General features: G+C 42.2%; 1 protein-coding gene across 1 annotated transcript in view; it reads left to right on the top strand.

The window, feature by feature from the left end:
- Window positions 1-11,073: 11,073 nt before the first annotated feature.
- The window catches only part of gng13b (guanine nucleotide binding protein (G protein), gamma 13b), a 14,781-nt gene continuing 10,807 nt past the window's right edge, over window positions 11,074-15,047 (top strand). The window contains exon 1 of the mRNA XM_040123554.1: window positions 11,074-11,389. The gene's annotated coding sequence lies outside the window, so the exon portion shown is untranslated. The remainder of the gene's footprint in view (window positions 11,390-15,047) is intronic.

Below are 15,047 nucleotides of genomic sequence, written 5' to 3'. Positions count from 1 at the left end.
TAGGAAAAACAGAGTCCCGCTACACAAATCTTGTGAAAATATTGAGCCATTTTGCCCCTTCTGGCCTTGAAGGTTATGTAAATGAAACCATTTGAGAAGTTACAGGCAAAATGTCTCTTTGGTTGAACTGAACTGAATCTGAAACAGACACAGATTTTTTATAAGCGGTCACAAGCCAAAAAGGTTGGGAATCACTAGTTTAATCTTTAACGTTGAATTGTCTTTTATAAACTTATCATATATTTTTGTAAATGTATATTCTTAATATGAAAAGTGACAAGTACTTATACGTAGCTTTCAGATAAATATATTGGAGTAAAAAGTACAATATTTCCTTCTGAAATTGAGCAGAAGTATAGTCCTGGTTGAAATTACTGCCACCCCTGAATTTTAACTACAGAATTTAGAAAATCCTTAGAAATAAATGCAAATCAAACAATTTTGCGTAATCATTATAGTTAATAAAATGTCCAAGGTTACTGAACAAAAGAAAATAAAAAACAAAATGTAAACAATTAGCTCCCTTCACTAATATTCGGTTGTAGAACCTCTGGCAACAGTGACAACTTCTAAACATTTCTTGTAGCCATCTAGAAGCTTCTTGCACCTGTCTGCTGGTAGTTTCTGTCACTGCAGTAAGTAGCATAAAACAGAAACACTCAAGTAAAGTTAAAGTACCTCTAAATTGTAGCTAAATATAGCAACTGAGTAAATGTACTGACTAAAATAACACATTTTAAATGAATTCCTTTTTTATAAAAAGTTAAATTTGTCTCTTTTTATAGCAAATGTTTCACGACCGTGGCCCAGGAAAACATGACTGTTCAGACTGTCAAAAATGTGAGGAGACCAATAGAAAGCTTAACCTCTGTTAACTCTCACAGCAGTGTGATATGATGGGATATATGTGGGATGAGGCGCAGAGAAGTGAGATGCTGCTGGACATTGGAGAGTGGATCTTTTATTACCACACACGGGGCCAATCAGTGCAGCTCTGCAGCCTGGAAACAGTAGGTGCATGTGAATAGATGCCCACATGTACAGAGAGGGAGCTGTAAATAGAAAGACAGAAAAACCAGGCCTGAATACTAAAAATGCAGCCATGAATAAGAGATGATTTGAATGCAGCTTTGTTGATGTGTGCACACGCACACACATGCATATGTCAAACACACATACACGCACAGCTCCATTAGAGGAGGCCCAGGCCATTAGTAGTTTTATCTCCTTTGTGTGGGATGGCACCGAAAAGACTCCCCACTCAATCCCCCCCAGCACACACTCAGACACACACACACACACACACACACACACACACACACACACACACACACACACACACACACACACACACACACACACACACACACACACACACACACACACACACACAAACTACCAGCTTCAACACCAACACACGCATGCAGACTCTCTGATGCAGATGTTTTGGACGGGTTGATAAAGTGTTTTAATGGCGATCACAGCAGCAGAGCACGCTCTCAGTCCACAGAGAGTGATTCAGCCTCATTCCTCATTTTCAAAAAGCCGTCTCTCCTTTCATGCTGATAAGACGCCTCAAACATCTGACACTGTGTACGAAACATCTTCGCCCGTCTCCCCAACTGTGCAGTTACAAAATGTTTCATTGTGTCCCGTCCAAACAGTCTTCATTCACAAAACATTTGTCTCCTTCTGTGCAGATGACCATGCCTGTAACAGCTGACAGTGTGCACAAAGCTGTCTTCCTCCCTCTCACCAATAAGCACACTTAAAATGTGACCTCCAAATGTTTTACTGAGTCAGAGTAACTGTGTGGTATTTCATAGTAATCAGAAACAGCTGACTGCATATATTCTGTCTCTTTCACACAGTATGCTAATGCCTCTCCAGCACCATCAGACAGATCAAGACTGTGCCTGAAATCGCCTCCTTGTTTACTCATTCACTACTCCCTATATAATAAGCAGTCAGTAGTTTACTCAGTAGTGAGCAGTGCATTGAGATTTAGGAAACTTACTAATCATCATCACTCTGCAACTCTAGAGATGCACCATGGTAACTTTCTCATATTTAAAATGTGGCTCATTGCTTTGTGGGATTGTTAGCAGAAAGAAGTGTGCACGCCAGGGGCACCACTCTTTTTGTCCCATTGTGGAATTTTTGAGGGCTCTATATAGAGGCAAAATTTATACACTCAAATAAAATGGCGGAGGGTAAATGCAGTGCACTATATTGTAAACAGGGAGTCGTTTCAGACAGCCCATGTTAGCAGGGGAAAATAGTGGAGCATTTAGTGGGAAAAGAGCCACATGATGTTCTCAGAAGTGAATAATGGACATTACACCTCACCTTCATCGGGTGGCCAGATATAGGACTTTAAATGAATGCTAATGTTGCTCAGTATCTGCTGAATGTGTGAATAGACTATTGATGCTAACATGTTCACCATATCCACTTGAAAGGTTGTACTATGTCTGTGTTGTGTTTATAGCGTGTTTCTGCTGCCCCCAAATAACACAATGGTGGCAAAAAACAAATTAAAGCTCACACCATGCAAAGAATACAACTGTAGTATATTGAGAAGCATATATACTACACTATGTAGTATATTGTTCCACAGTACTTTGAGAATTACAAATGTGTCATGGTGTGTTGCATTTACAGTGTATGCTGAAACTCTGCATCAGAACGAATATATGAGTGTTTTGTTGCATCTTTCCTCACAGAAAGTCAGAGTAAGCAACTTTCTGACTCTTCATCTCACATAGCACTTAGTGGCTGGTGGGACTGGGGAAGATGAAAAGGTTAAGTTATTGTTGGTGGGTTGTTTTTTTTTTCTGGAGAGAGTAGAAGACTAGATTCAAATGCCAAAATTTTGTTTGCTCTTGGCTCTCAGGTATAATTATTTTTTACAAATGTTGCTTATGTTGCCAGGTCAGTGTCAATCCAATCTGAGCAAACCACACCCACACAGTCGTACTGACGCAAGTCAGGGGATTTTTGACTGTTAAAGTACTAATAATTAATATTTCAGGATATTTTTTTATGAACCCTCTCTTTTACTTGCTTATTTAGCCTTACTCTATCTTACCGCTCTCTCTCCGTAACTCTGCCACCAAGCACACATGCAAACAAAGAATACACACAATCCACAAGGCACCAAACACACACACTTTTTTGCACACACTTGACCTGGATAGAGACAAGAGGGTGGCAATTCTCCCCATTGACTGGGTCCATTAGGGGCCAAAGTGCAGCTGAGCCACATGCTGTACAGCCACAAAGAGACACACTGGATTACAGAGAGACAGCCAGGCCCATATAATGGAGGGCTGGGTGGGGGCGGGGTGGAGGGCAGAGGGGGCAGAGGATGTGGGTGAGGGAAAAAAAGGGGGGAGGGATTTAATCTATTTCATGAAGGTTCCATTTTTATATTCTAAACATATTAAGAGCTGGGTATTATGTGTCATTCTCATTTAATTCCACTGATTGTTCACTCAGAGTCTATTCATAGCGATAAGGGCCAACGAACACACACTTCCGTCCAACACTGCTCATCAGATTAGGACATTTTTTGTTAATTTGTTGAGATGAAACATTTTTTGAATGTTGGCAGACATGGGCTGAGGTGGGCGAGTTCAGGTTTTAGTGCAGCGAGGAAAGATGAGAAAGGCTTAAAGCGGGAACGGAATATTCCCTTCACGGGACATGATATGGAAGACTGGATGTTTCTAGAAACAGAACAAGAAACACACAGGCAATCCTCTCTCTTTTAGTCACTCACCGGTCCACCCTTCCTTCATTTTTTCTATCTTTTTCCACCCTATCTATCCATCTAACTATCTATCTATCTAGTTAGTCTTTTTTTCAGTAATGTGCTGTAAAGCTGAGCTTTCTGATCTGAGATGTGCGTTATGAATTAATGATCAGTGCTGAGTAAGACCCTGTTTTTAAGTGCTGCTGGTGCTCACATCACCACCACTGCTGCCCCATCTGTCTGTGTGTGTGTACATGTGTGTGTGTGTGTGTGTGTGTGTGTGTGTGTGTGTGTGTGTGTGTGTGTGTGTGTGTGTGTGTGTGTGTGTTTGTGTGCGTTTTCCAGTTTTAAATATGCTCCACCTTTCTGCACGCGAGAAGAAACGATTAACCCTTCACCGACAAATACTGACAATCTGGAATATTACCCTTTTCTTTCAGTCATATGAGCAGGAGACATAGTGAAACAGCTGACGTGATGGTTGTCAAAAAAAACCTCTGGCTGTGACTAAATCTCGATGAATACAGGTGAACTTCTGGTGAACAACTCTCAGGATTTGATCAAAGCCATTCACTACTTATCTCATTTGAAGAGAAAACCCATCACTAAGGTGAATTTGAGACAATTTTGACCCTGGAGACTGTTTTGTTACAGTTTTTCTCAGTTGTTTAAAGCTATAGTTTCATATTTTTGAAAATACAAAAGATAACACGTTAATATGATGGATCTGGCAGCAGCCAGTTCGTTTATCTTATTTCAGCACAAAGACAGAAAACAGGGGGAAACAGCTAGCCTGGCTCTGCTCAAAGGTTCAAAACCAAAAAAGCTTTGGAGGTGCTGGTTGGCAGATTTTGTTACCTTTGGACAGAGCCAGGCTTGCTGTAGTCTTTATTCTTTTTTTTCCCTCATTTTGCCTCACGTGTGTCTGCTTTGATTTGTAATGTAGCCTGAACCTTTGCCACTACTCATATGTGTCCATTTACACAGCCAAAGCAATTGCAACTGATGGTGGAGATACTAGTTTCCCTGCATCTTGTGTCATCAATTTACCGTTGATGATTTCTCTCAGACAACCTTCTACTTGTCATATCTGTATTTTATATATATATTTTAAGACAGTATCGTATTTTTGCTGTTATAGTTTGCGAAGGTCCTGATCACTAGTGTGCTTGGTGAACTGGTTTTGTTAAACCATTAGACCTTCTCTAATGGAGAATCACTAATCTGCTGAACGACATCTAATCCCAACACACCAAACCGACACACATACAGGTCATAGTATGCAATCTCACAGCACATTTACACTGAGAGCTGTAATCTAATCTAATCCAACCCCTCTTTACTGGCTGTACGGGATCATCAAATATGTCACACCATAAAAGACAGATTAATGGGAATGGATGAAATTGTGGAGACTTCCTGGATTAAAAATCTAACAGCTTGTCAAACGCCTGAAGCCACAAGGTGTTTCCAGAGCCTTCTGTGTGGAAAGAGAAACTGCAGAGGGACCTGGTTGTTACACAGACCGCCTTAAATGGAACGGAGTCACTACTGATGTTATTAATTTAGCTTTTCCTGCAATGTCAATTCAAAAACCCTGCTTACATCTGGCATTAACCTGTCTCTTGGGTGATCCGAACACAGGTGGCATTTATATCTGTGGGTCTATCATGTGTCTCCAAAGTGTCCAGCTGACCAGTTGTGTTGGTCCACCACTTTGGTCCAGTCAGAAATATTTTGACAACTATTGGATGGATTGCTAAGAATTTTTTTTTTTACAGATATTCACAGTTCCCAGAGAATGAATTCTACTGATGATAGAGGGGAGGAAGACGCAATAGCTTTTAAAAACTGGGATAATGGTTCATATTCTCAGACAGTGTCCCCAGGAAGACATCCATAGCATTGTACTCAGTTTTTCACATTAAAAATACCACAAGTAGTTGTGTAACAAATGAAAAAAAGAAAGCTAGTGAGAGATGTACAATGCGATGACTCCTCTCTCACCTCTGCACAGCTAGCAAATCATCATACTGAGAAGTCCAAATAAACGGTAGAATTAATGATGACTCACTCCTAAATGTCTTTTAAAAGTAGCTGCATCCAGACTTCTGTGTGAAAGATCTTTGTCTCTCTCTATCACCGCTATAAAACAAGCTGGTGGCAATAGCTAGACGCCAACACAGGAGCATTAATGTGGCCAGGAAACAACCAATTACACACTGAGAAGATCGGGATTATTGATTATGATTTTGCAGCAACTCTTATGTCCAGTTACTTTCTTCATGTCCTTAAATTGTCAGTGTCATTTAGAAGAATAAAGGACTGAGGTAAGTAGTAAGTTAAGTAATTTATCAGTATGTATTCAATATGTGAGCGGTTCCAAGTTTTGACAATGCGTCATATTCCTGCTTTTCCATTCTGCTGAACATGGCACGAATGTAACATGTAGCAAGTACATGAGTGAGTCTGAGCAGCACAGCTCTTTAGCTGACATGAGGAAGAGGAGGAGAGAGGAGCTCTGTGCATCATGGGAAGTCTCCAGGCAGCCTAGGCCTATAGCATCATAACTAGGGATCAGCCCTAATACCATTCCTTAAAATTGGCACAGGACCCCAGTCAGTAGGTAACAAAATCTGCCAACCAGAACCTCTAGAGCTCACCAAGTAACACTTTATATCTTGTTTGTTTAATCAGTACAAAAGCCAAAGTGTAAAATACAGACAATTCACAGTTTTACAGGGAGTTATGTACCAGACTATTTCTTGGCTGGAGCAGTTGCCAGGCAACCAGCAGAGACTTCAGTGCTAATTGTTGTTTTTACACTTTGGTTTGACTATGGAATAAACCAGTGAGATGTATTGTGTTAATTACTGACCTTTTGAGGTGCTGGTAGGTGGATTTTGTTCCCTTTGGACAGAGCCAGGTTAGCCCCCCCCCCCTGCCAGTCTTTAAGCTATGCTAAACTAAGTTGACTAGCTGCTTGCTACCGCTACATATTTACCATACAGACATCTTCTAATCTAGTTTTTGGCAAGAAAGCAAATAAACTTATTTCCTGGGACGTAGGAAGCGTACTTTTAGCGGCTTCTTGAGAAAGTGAAGATATCATCCAAGTATACAATCACAAAGCAGTTGAGGAATCACAGAGGACACCATTGACTAAGGCTTGGACAACTACAGGCACATCGGTAAGGCCGAAGAGCATGACAAGGTACTCAAAGTGACCTAGGGGGGTGTTGAAAGCGGTGTTCCACTCATCTCCCCCATGAATTCTCACCAGATGATATGCGTTCCTCAGAACTAGTTTGGAAAAGGCTCCATGAAAGAGTTCAAAGGCTGAGTTCATCAGGAGCAATGGGTATTTATTCTTCATAGTGATATAATTAACCCCTCTTAAGTCAATGCAGGGGTGAAGAGTTTTATCTTTCTTGGAAACAAAGAAGAAACCTGCACCCAAGGGAAAAGAGGGGCAAATTATTCCTGCAGCAAGGGAGTCATTGATATAGGTCTCCATGGCTTCCCTTTCTGGGAGGGACAAGTCTGCTGGTGGAAGAGGAGCTTCAGGAATAAGATCTATTGCAGATCTTTTCATGATGGTTACCTGAGAGATTGAGGTATCGAGGCTCAGTCTGCTGAGTAACACAGGCCAAAAGCCTACCCTCCAGCGCACTGGTATCTAATGGGAGATCGAGAAGTTCCGCAGTTATACTAGACTGGGCAGCTAGCATCTCATCTGAGAAATTTTCATCAGCTCCGGAGTCTACTAGAACAGGCAGGGACAAATAATGTTGGTTCAAATACAATGTAGCATTGAATTGCATTCTGGGACGGGAGGCAGGAGATGAAGCGGTTTGGCTCACCAGCAGCCCCAGTTACTGGTGAGCTTCCCCTTTTGGCCAATGTGGGCAGGCAGCAAGGAAAATGACCGTTGTAGCCACTGTAAATGCGTTCACCCGCATTCATACTCTGCTTACGTTCTGCGGAGGAAAGACATGCTGGACCCAATTGCACGGGCTCCTCCCCCGAGAAGGCTGGAGTTGCTGGCCTAGGAGCTGCTGGGACTGCGGAAGGAGGACTGCGGCTGGATCTAGTGGAGGAAGGTGAGGGCAGAGCTGAAGAACGGCTGGATCTCACCCTGCACTATTCACGGAGGCGATTATCAAGTCTAGTTGTCAAAGAAATCAGAACACAGAGGGCAATTTCATCTTCTACCTGGTCACTTAATCCCTTTGAGAATACTCCTTGGAGCACCTTGTCATTCCAACCAGAATCAGCCGCTGGAGTCTGTGGTGAAGGATGACGGATGTCGGCTGGACTGGGGCCGGCGTCCAGGGATTGACTGAGTGAGATGTGTTGAAACTTGGTCCACCTGGTCACCAATCCATGTCATGTGTGCTGACAAAGTCCATAAATTTTCCATTACCTCACAGAGAGTCTGCTCATGTTGTCATACAAGAGCGCCTTGGCTGGTGAGGGCCTGATGGAGTGAGTTAGCGTCCACCGGGTTAATTGTGGCCAGACTGTTCTGTCATATTTGCAGAGGAACGCAAATGCAGGACAAACAACCTCAGAGTTTAAAATCAAGAAGATTGAGTTTATTGGTTAGCTCTGTAGTGAGAATGAGGACTAAGTGGGGGGGTTTAAGCAAGGGGCTTAGGGAAGCAGGCAGCAGATGGAGAGGGGGCTGTGTCAGGAACAGGGTAGGCAGCAATCTTGAGAGGCCAGCGAAAGAGTAGTTGAAAGGGCAGGCTGGAGGGCTTTGAAAGGGGGGGCTGAAAACACAGGGAAAAGGGAAACACTAGAGAACTAAAAAACACAAGGTAAAAAACTGGAGTCACATTATTTCTACTGTATAGTTTTTGCAGTAATCTGTATATTTTTACAATGTACCTCCTCAGTATCACTGCTATTATGTCTTTTCTTGGGTTTCCTGTATGAGTTTCTGCAGGTGGCCGTCTTTACTTTATTCATCCATCCCAGCTAACACTGCTCATGCTCATCTGTTTATTGCAAACAAACCGCTATCGCTGCTGTTGTTACTGCTTTCAGTGCTTACACTTCAGCCCACACTTCAACTGACATTGTCTTTCAGTCTATGCGCTTAAAATAACATTCATATCTTTCAGGACTTCCAGCTCAACTGACACTTCAGTCCAGTTTATCACTTACAGTTCAACTGACACTTCAACTCCTTTCAGTGTTTGAACTTCCACTGAATTTTCACCACTTGAAGCACTTTACTTCAGCTGATGCCACAACTTCACGCAGTGTTTATATTTAAAATAACACTTTATCTTTATTAAGTGATTACACTTAAATCATCATTTCAGCTTCATTCAATGCTTGCACTTCAACTGACGCTTCAACTTCACTCAGTAATTACACTTTGACTACTACTTCTATTTTAACTAAAGCAATGGAAACATTTTTTTCCATTTCTTAGTTACTCTGAGGACTTTTTTTTCAACTGACCACTTTTTTTAGAGCCTCTACTAAATGTTTGAGTTGTCCAATTGACAGTAAAAGTAGATGTTCAACAATCTGCTTAATTTTTCTTTATTACATTATATTGAAGACATTCTTTAATTACACATATGTTTTTATTGACAAGATGAATACATAAAAAAATAACCTATGATCATATAAAAAGAACAAAAAAGTAATTTTAATATACAGTACAATCTTTATAGAACTACATTGCACAACTGTTTTGGGGTTGATGGAGCCACTTGTTGTGGTTTTAAACAAACCATTGCTGACTGGTATTCAACACAAGAAAACGAAATAATTTCTATACATGTTTTTTTAACTTGAATTCTTCTCTCTCTCATAGTTTTGTATTTCCAAATCTCTCTCCTCTCTCCTCCTGTCGCCTTCTGCAGGTGTTTCTGCCCCTGGTGCTGCAGAGTCTAGATCCGTGACTGCAAACCAGCTACTGCCCCCATGATCCAGCTCAACACCCACTGCTTCAGTTATCGTGATTATCATTACTATTATCATATTTAGTTTTATTAGTGTTGTTATGCACCCTATTATTATAATTATTAGCTTTATTATTAGTCTCATTATTGTCACACATCTTTATATTATACATCTACTGTGCTATTCCCCCCCCTTCAACCCAGCCGGTTAGGGCTGACAGCCGCCCACCATGAGCCGGGCTCTGTTCAAGGTTTCTACCTGTTAAAAGGGAGTTTTTTTCTTTTTCCTGTCACCAAGTTCTTGCTCATGGGGGAATGTTTGGTCTCTGTAAACATAACTATAAAGAGTCCTGGTCTAGACCTGCTCTACATGAAAAGTGTCCTGAGATAACATCTGTTATGATTTGGCGCTATATAAATACAATTGAATTGAATGTCAGTGTAGACACACCTGCCCCCCCAATGCTCAGAGTGAAGTTGTCAATGTTCACAACTGCTTTTGTGCTTAAATTTGACTTTGGCGGATCCTCATTTATTTACATCATTCTGTTCAGTAATTGCTCTGAAACTGAACTAAATAAAAAAAATATTGTGATTTTTTTCTGCTGCTGACTTCCTGGAATTAAGCAACCTGAAAATGTCTGGTTCTGAAAGCAACAGCGCTCCCTGAGAAGTTTTTGGGGTCTTAAATGCATCAGCTGAGTATTGGAGATGTTTCAAACAGGTTGCGTGAAATACAACTGATACAACTCAAAATGTGACTTTTGTGAACATCATTAAAGAGGTTATACAGACAAAGGAACTATTTATTAATGCACAAAAATACAATCATTGAATCAGCAATGAAACTTTACACACAATATATATAGTGCAGCTCTTCTTCTGTGGTCTCTCAGCTCCAATGCTCCAGTATTTCTCACATGTAAAAAAAAAAATTTTTTTTTTTTTTTTTTGCTCTCAGTGGGAATCTAAATCTGCCTTTTACAGATGGAGCTATAAGTGGCCATATTAGGGCAGAAATCCAGAGTCTGGCAATGGGTCCACGCACACGCACACACACACACACACACACACACACACACACACACACACACACACACACACACAGGGAACGGAGTGAAAGTGAGGACAGGTCTTTGCTTCCTATGGCGCTGTGGTACCTGCTTAAACACCCCCCTCCCTCCGCCTCGGCTGGTCAACTCTCTAAAAGCATTTTCGGAGATCTCTCTCTCTCTCTCTCTCTCTCTCTCTCGGACGCACACACATGCTTGCGCACACGCACTGACGCTCTTATATGAGGATCCCAGCAGAGAAGCGGGCAGTGAACGGCGGAGCGCGCACCAGCTCGTTAACTTGTCCGCTGTCTTTGCCCCCCCCCCCCTCCTCATTCACGGGCAGCTTCAGCAGCTACAACAAGCCGGACTACCGGGCTCCCACCGGGTAACAAGAGTCAGAAAGCCTCAGACTGGTCGTCATCGTCGGTTGTACTCCGGAGACTGCGGATTTTATCCTTGATCTTTTCCAGTGGGTATCGAGAGATGAATAGAGTCTACGGACACTGAGTCTTCTGTTATTTGTTGTCCAGCTGGGAAATAAAAATCCTCCATCCGTGTGCCGGTCCAGCTGTCTTCTCTGCCCGCCCCCTCCGGTTTAACTGCACCGGTCAGACTTAGAAAGAGCAACAGCCTCCACCGGCGCATTCAGTGAGGTAAGAGATGCGACTGTCTCCGTCAGCCACATTACACAGTTAGAGTCATTCACAGAGCCTGCTGTGCCAACACAGTGGGTCCCTATTAGCACATCACAGGCCTTTCTGCAGCAAAAAATGAGTTTGCATAGTATATGTATGAGAGGGGGGTCAGATTGGGCTAAAAAATGAATATCTAGGTACTATTCACTAGAGGCAAAAATAATCCTTTAGACTATACGTGCAAGTATGTCATCGGCGTTTATTTTAAATGTACTTATTAAAGTGCAACAATACTTTGCGCTGTCCGCCCCCAGCTCCCCAGCACACGCATCTCAGCACTGGGACATGTGGAACCCACGAATATTACATAAAACTCACATTTCTCCTCTGCACTTCCTCCTCCTCCTTTTTCTCTCTTCTCTGTTCTCTGGCCTCTCCTGACCCTGTTGTAAGGGTAGATTCTGCTTGTAGACTGGGGCGACTGTACATTACTGATAGTTACGTTGTTTATTCAGTGTAGTAGATAAATGCTAAATAAACCGTTTTAAATATATGACCACAAAGTAGTTTTGTGCCTCTTTGTGGCTGTGTTGCGTCTCATTGGGGTTGTTGTTCTGCATCTGTTTGTTGTTGTTTTGTGCCTCTTCGTGTTTGTTTTACATCTCTTTGTTGTCATTTAATGTTTCTTTGTGGTCGTTTCACATCTTTTTGTAGTCGATTTTGTCTGTTCGTGGTCATTTTTTGTTTCTTTGCACTCATTTGATTTTGACATTCCAGCAAGAAATGTTAACAGTCATTTCATACGCAGGCTCTAGTCCAAGGACCCTGGGCCTGTACCTGGTGGGACCCATCAGTAGTCCATCCATGATACTAATAAACCAACTACCTGTCACCTTCTGACTGACGAGGTGCCCAGTTAGATTGCACCCCACTGGCCCCACCCCTGGCTCTGTTATCTTTTCACCCTGTGGGGCTCACACACACACACACACACACACACACACACACACACACACACACACACACACACACACACACACACACATACGCACACAGACACAGACACACTGTGAGGGACTAACACACTCAGAACTCTGACTGAGCTCCTTACAATGAGGGAGCAGTGGACACAGATATATAACAGCTGACCTTAGTGTGTCCTGACACATGCAAACATTTATTCCATCCAGTCCAGTTCAGGCCTATATTGATCACATCTGATCGACTGGATGTTTTCCCCATGCAGCGGGGGCCACGCTGGTGTGATATCAGCTGGGCTGGTCCAGTGGCTTCAGAGCTCATTGAAGTGCCGAACAGATCGCCTGGTTGTAAAAGCTCAAACACCGCCTGTCAGTGTCTGGCATTTATTATCCTCAGCAGCAATATCTCCTCCTCAGTTTAACGGCAAGGCGCCTCCTCTCTCTTTCTGAGTCTCCACTCTCAGCTGGTCAGAGGAGCTCTGCCTGTTCCGTTCTATTTTTAGTCTCTGTTTACAATGCAGCAGCTATAGAGGCAAGACGAGTCCCTCACTCTGTTTCCCTCCATTGTCTTTTATTCTTCTTTTTGTCTTTACCTCTTTCACTCATTTTCACTTGTTCGTGTCCCTTTCCCCTTTGGTTTACCCGTTTAACCTTCAACTATCATCACAGAAGTCAGATTGGGCAATTCAACATATTAAACTCTGGTAGCAGTTCACCTCGCACTGCCACCTGCTCCACTGACATGCACACACGCAGGCACACATACGGTACTCTACTGTCAGAGGCTGGGAGAGCAGCGGAGGAGACAGGGGGTAGAGGTTAATCTCTGGATGCATTTGACCCAAATCACCATGCGACCTACATACCCTCCCCTAAAACAACCACCCCACTTTCCCCCCGACACACCCACCCAAACATGTCTTTAAAAAGCACCACGCTCACACAAATACACCACAACCTTTTGGATGCCGCACCACACTTTGACTGAACAACATAATTCCAGGACCCTGTAAGTTGTTAATCACTTGTAACAAAACGTGCCACGCTACTGCACTCAGCCTAAACTGCATTTTAAATAGAGAGATAGAGAATGTTTGATTAGAAGTTCTCAGAAAATAATGTTAATGAGGGAAATGTAATTAACTTCAACATCTTTTATGATACTTTAGCGTAATCTTGAGGCAAAACTGACCTCCCTTCATGGAAAGTGTCCCAGTTTAGACTTGAAGCTCCATATCCACCGCAGCAACCAATGCATCCACACCCAGACCTTAACCGAACACCACACACTGCTATCCTGAACTCCCAACCAGTATTTATCACACTGACACTGAAGTTAGGCCTAAATGAAATTCATTTTTGATCACATTATCTTACATTACATTACCTTTCATTGCTCTGCTTTGAAGGTGATACTGTGCCAAGTTTACAGCAGTGAATTATTAATATTCATTCTAGTATGAATACTGCCATGAAGACTGGCACCTTCTACTGCCTCTGCACTAACGGGGCTTAATAATTAGTTTTTGGCTGTAGGTTAGATTTTATGGGGGAACCTGCTGGAAAGCACGGGGCACTGTTGTTTCGGTGCAAATGCAGAAAAATTCTGTTCAGACGGTACAGAGATTATGTACGAGTCGACTACATGTTTATTTCCACAGTGATTCAGCAGCTCAGCTGATTAAAAACATATCGCGCAGTAGACTATGACCCAGGGAGGCAGGGGAAAAACAACAAGCTTGAATCGTAATAACTTTGTTGATCCCTTTACCTTTAATCTAGCTCCATCATTAGGTCAAATTTTTTTATTTGTCCGATACTTTTCTTTATCACAAAATACCTGCAAAACTACTGACATTCCCCGCAGCCTCAGCTGGACTTAAACAGTAAATATTCCTACAACTAATTTCAAAGAAGATACGTGTTTGGATTGATTACAGAACATTTTTATCAGCTAAGCTCAGCTGTTACTCTCACTTCAGTTCTTCTTTTAAAAAGGACCTGATGTCTTAATTCGCTTTGGGAGAAATCTTCGCCTCACAATTTTAGCAAACACTCAACTTCAGCACTAAAATTTAAATATAATATAAAGTGATTTGAATTGTCTCCAATGAAATAAATTGAATTGAAGACGCTTTCAAGTCTGCGACAGTTGAAACCTTTAATCTATAACTACTTACCATTTCAGATTCACCACCGCTCATCACCAACCCCACTACTACCACTGTCGGGCCGCAGCTGGTCAACAATGCATAATGTAGTTTGAAGTTGACGGTTGCCAGGTCATAGTCTCAGAGTATCCCCCATATCCCAGTCTTCCACTCTTTATCATAAAAACCAACGTTTTGCAGAAAACCCACAAACCTGGCAACTCTGCATAGATCTTACCTGTAGCACAGAGGGGATTTGAAATGGCAAGATTGTTTGAGACTGGTAAAAATATTGGTAGGGACAATTCAGCAACACCTTGACACTGGAAGGGACATGTCCCTGTTGTCCATACCCATATCTACACCCATGCAAAGTACTGTAGCAATTTTCCAAGTAATGTTTCTATACATTGATTTAAATCCCAGGTTGCTTGATAGTTCAAATCCCTCACTTGGGACAATTAACTCCTTTCCAAAGCCAAGGGGCAATTAACTGTTTGCTGACAGAAAACCATGACCTCAGACTTGGAGGTGCTGATTCTCATC

The sequence above is a fragment of the Xiphias gladius genome, chromosome 3 (genome assembly GCF_016859285.1).
Source record: "Xiphias gladius isolate SHS-SW01 ecotype Sanya breed wild chromosome 3, ASM1685928v1, whole genome shotgun sequence".
Lineage (NCBI taxonomy): Eukaryota > Metazoa > Chordata > Actinopteri > Istiophoriformes > Xiphiidae > Xiphias > Xiphias gladius.
Note: the sequence above shows the minus strand (reverse complement) of the source record. Positions and strands in the feature narration are given on the sequence as shown.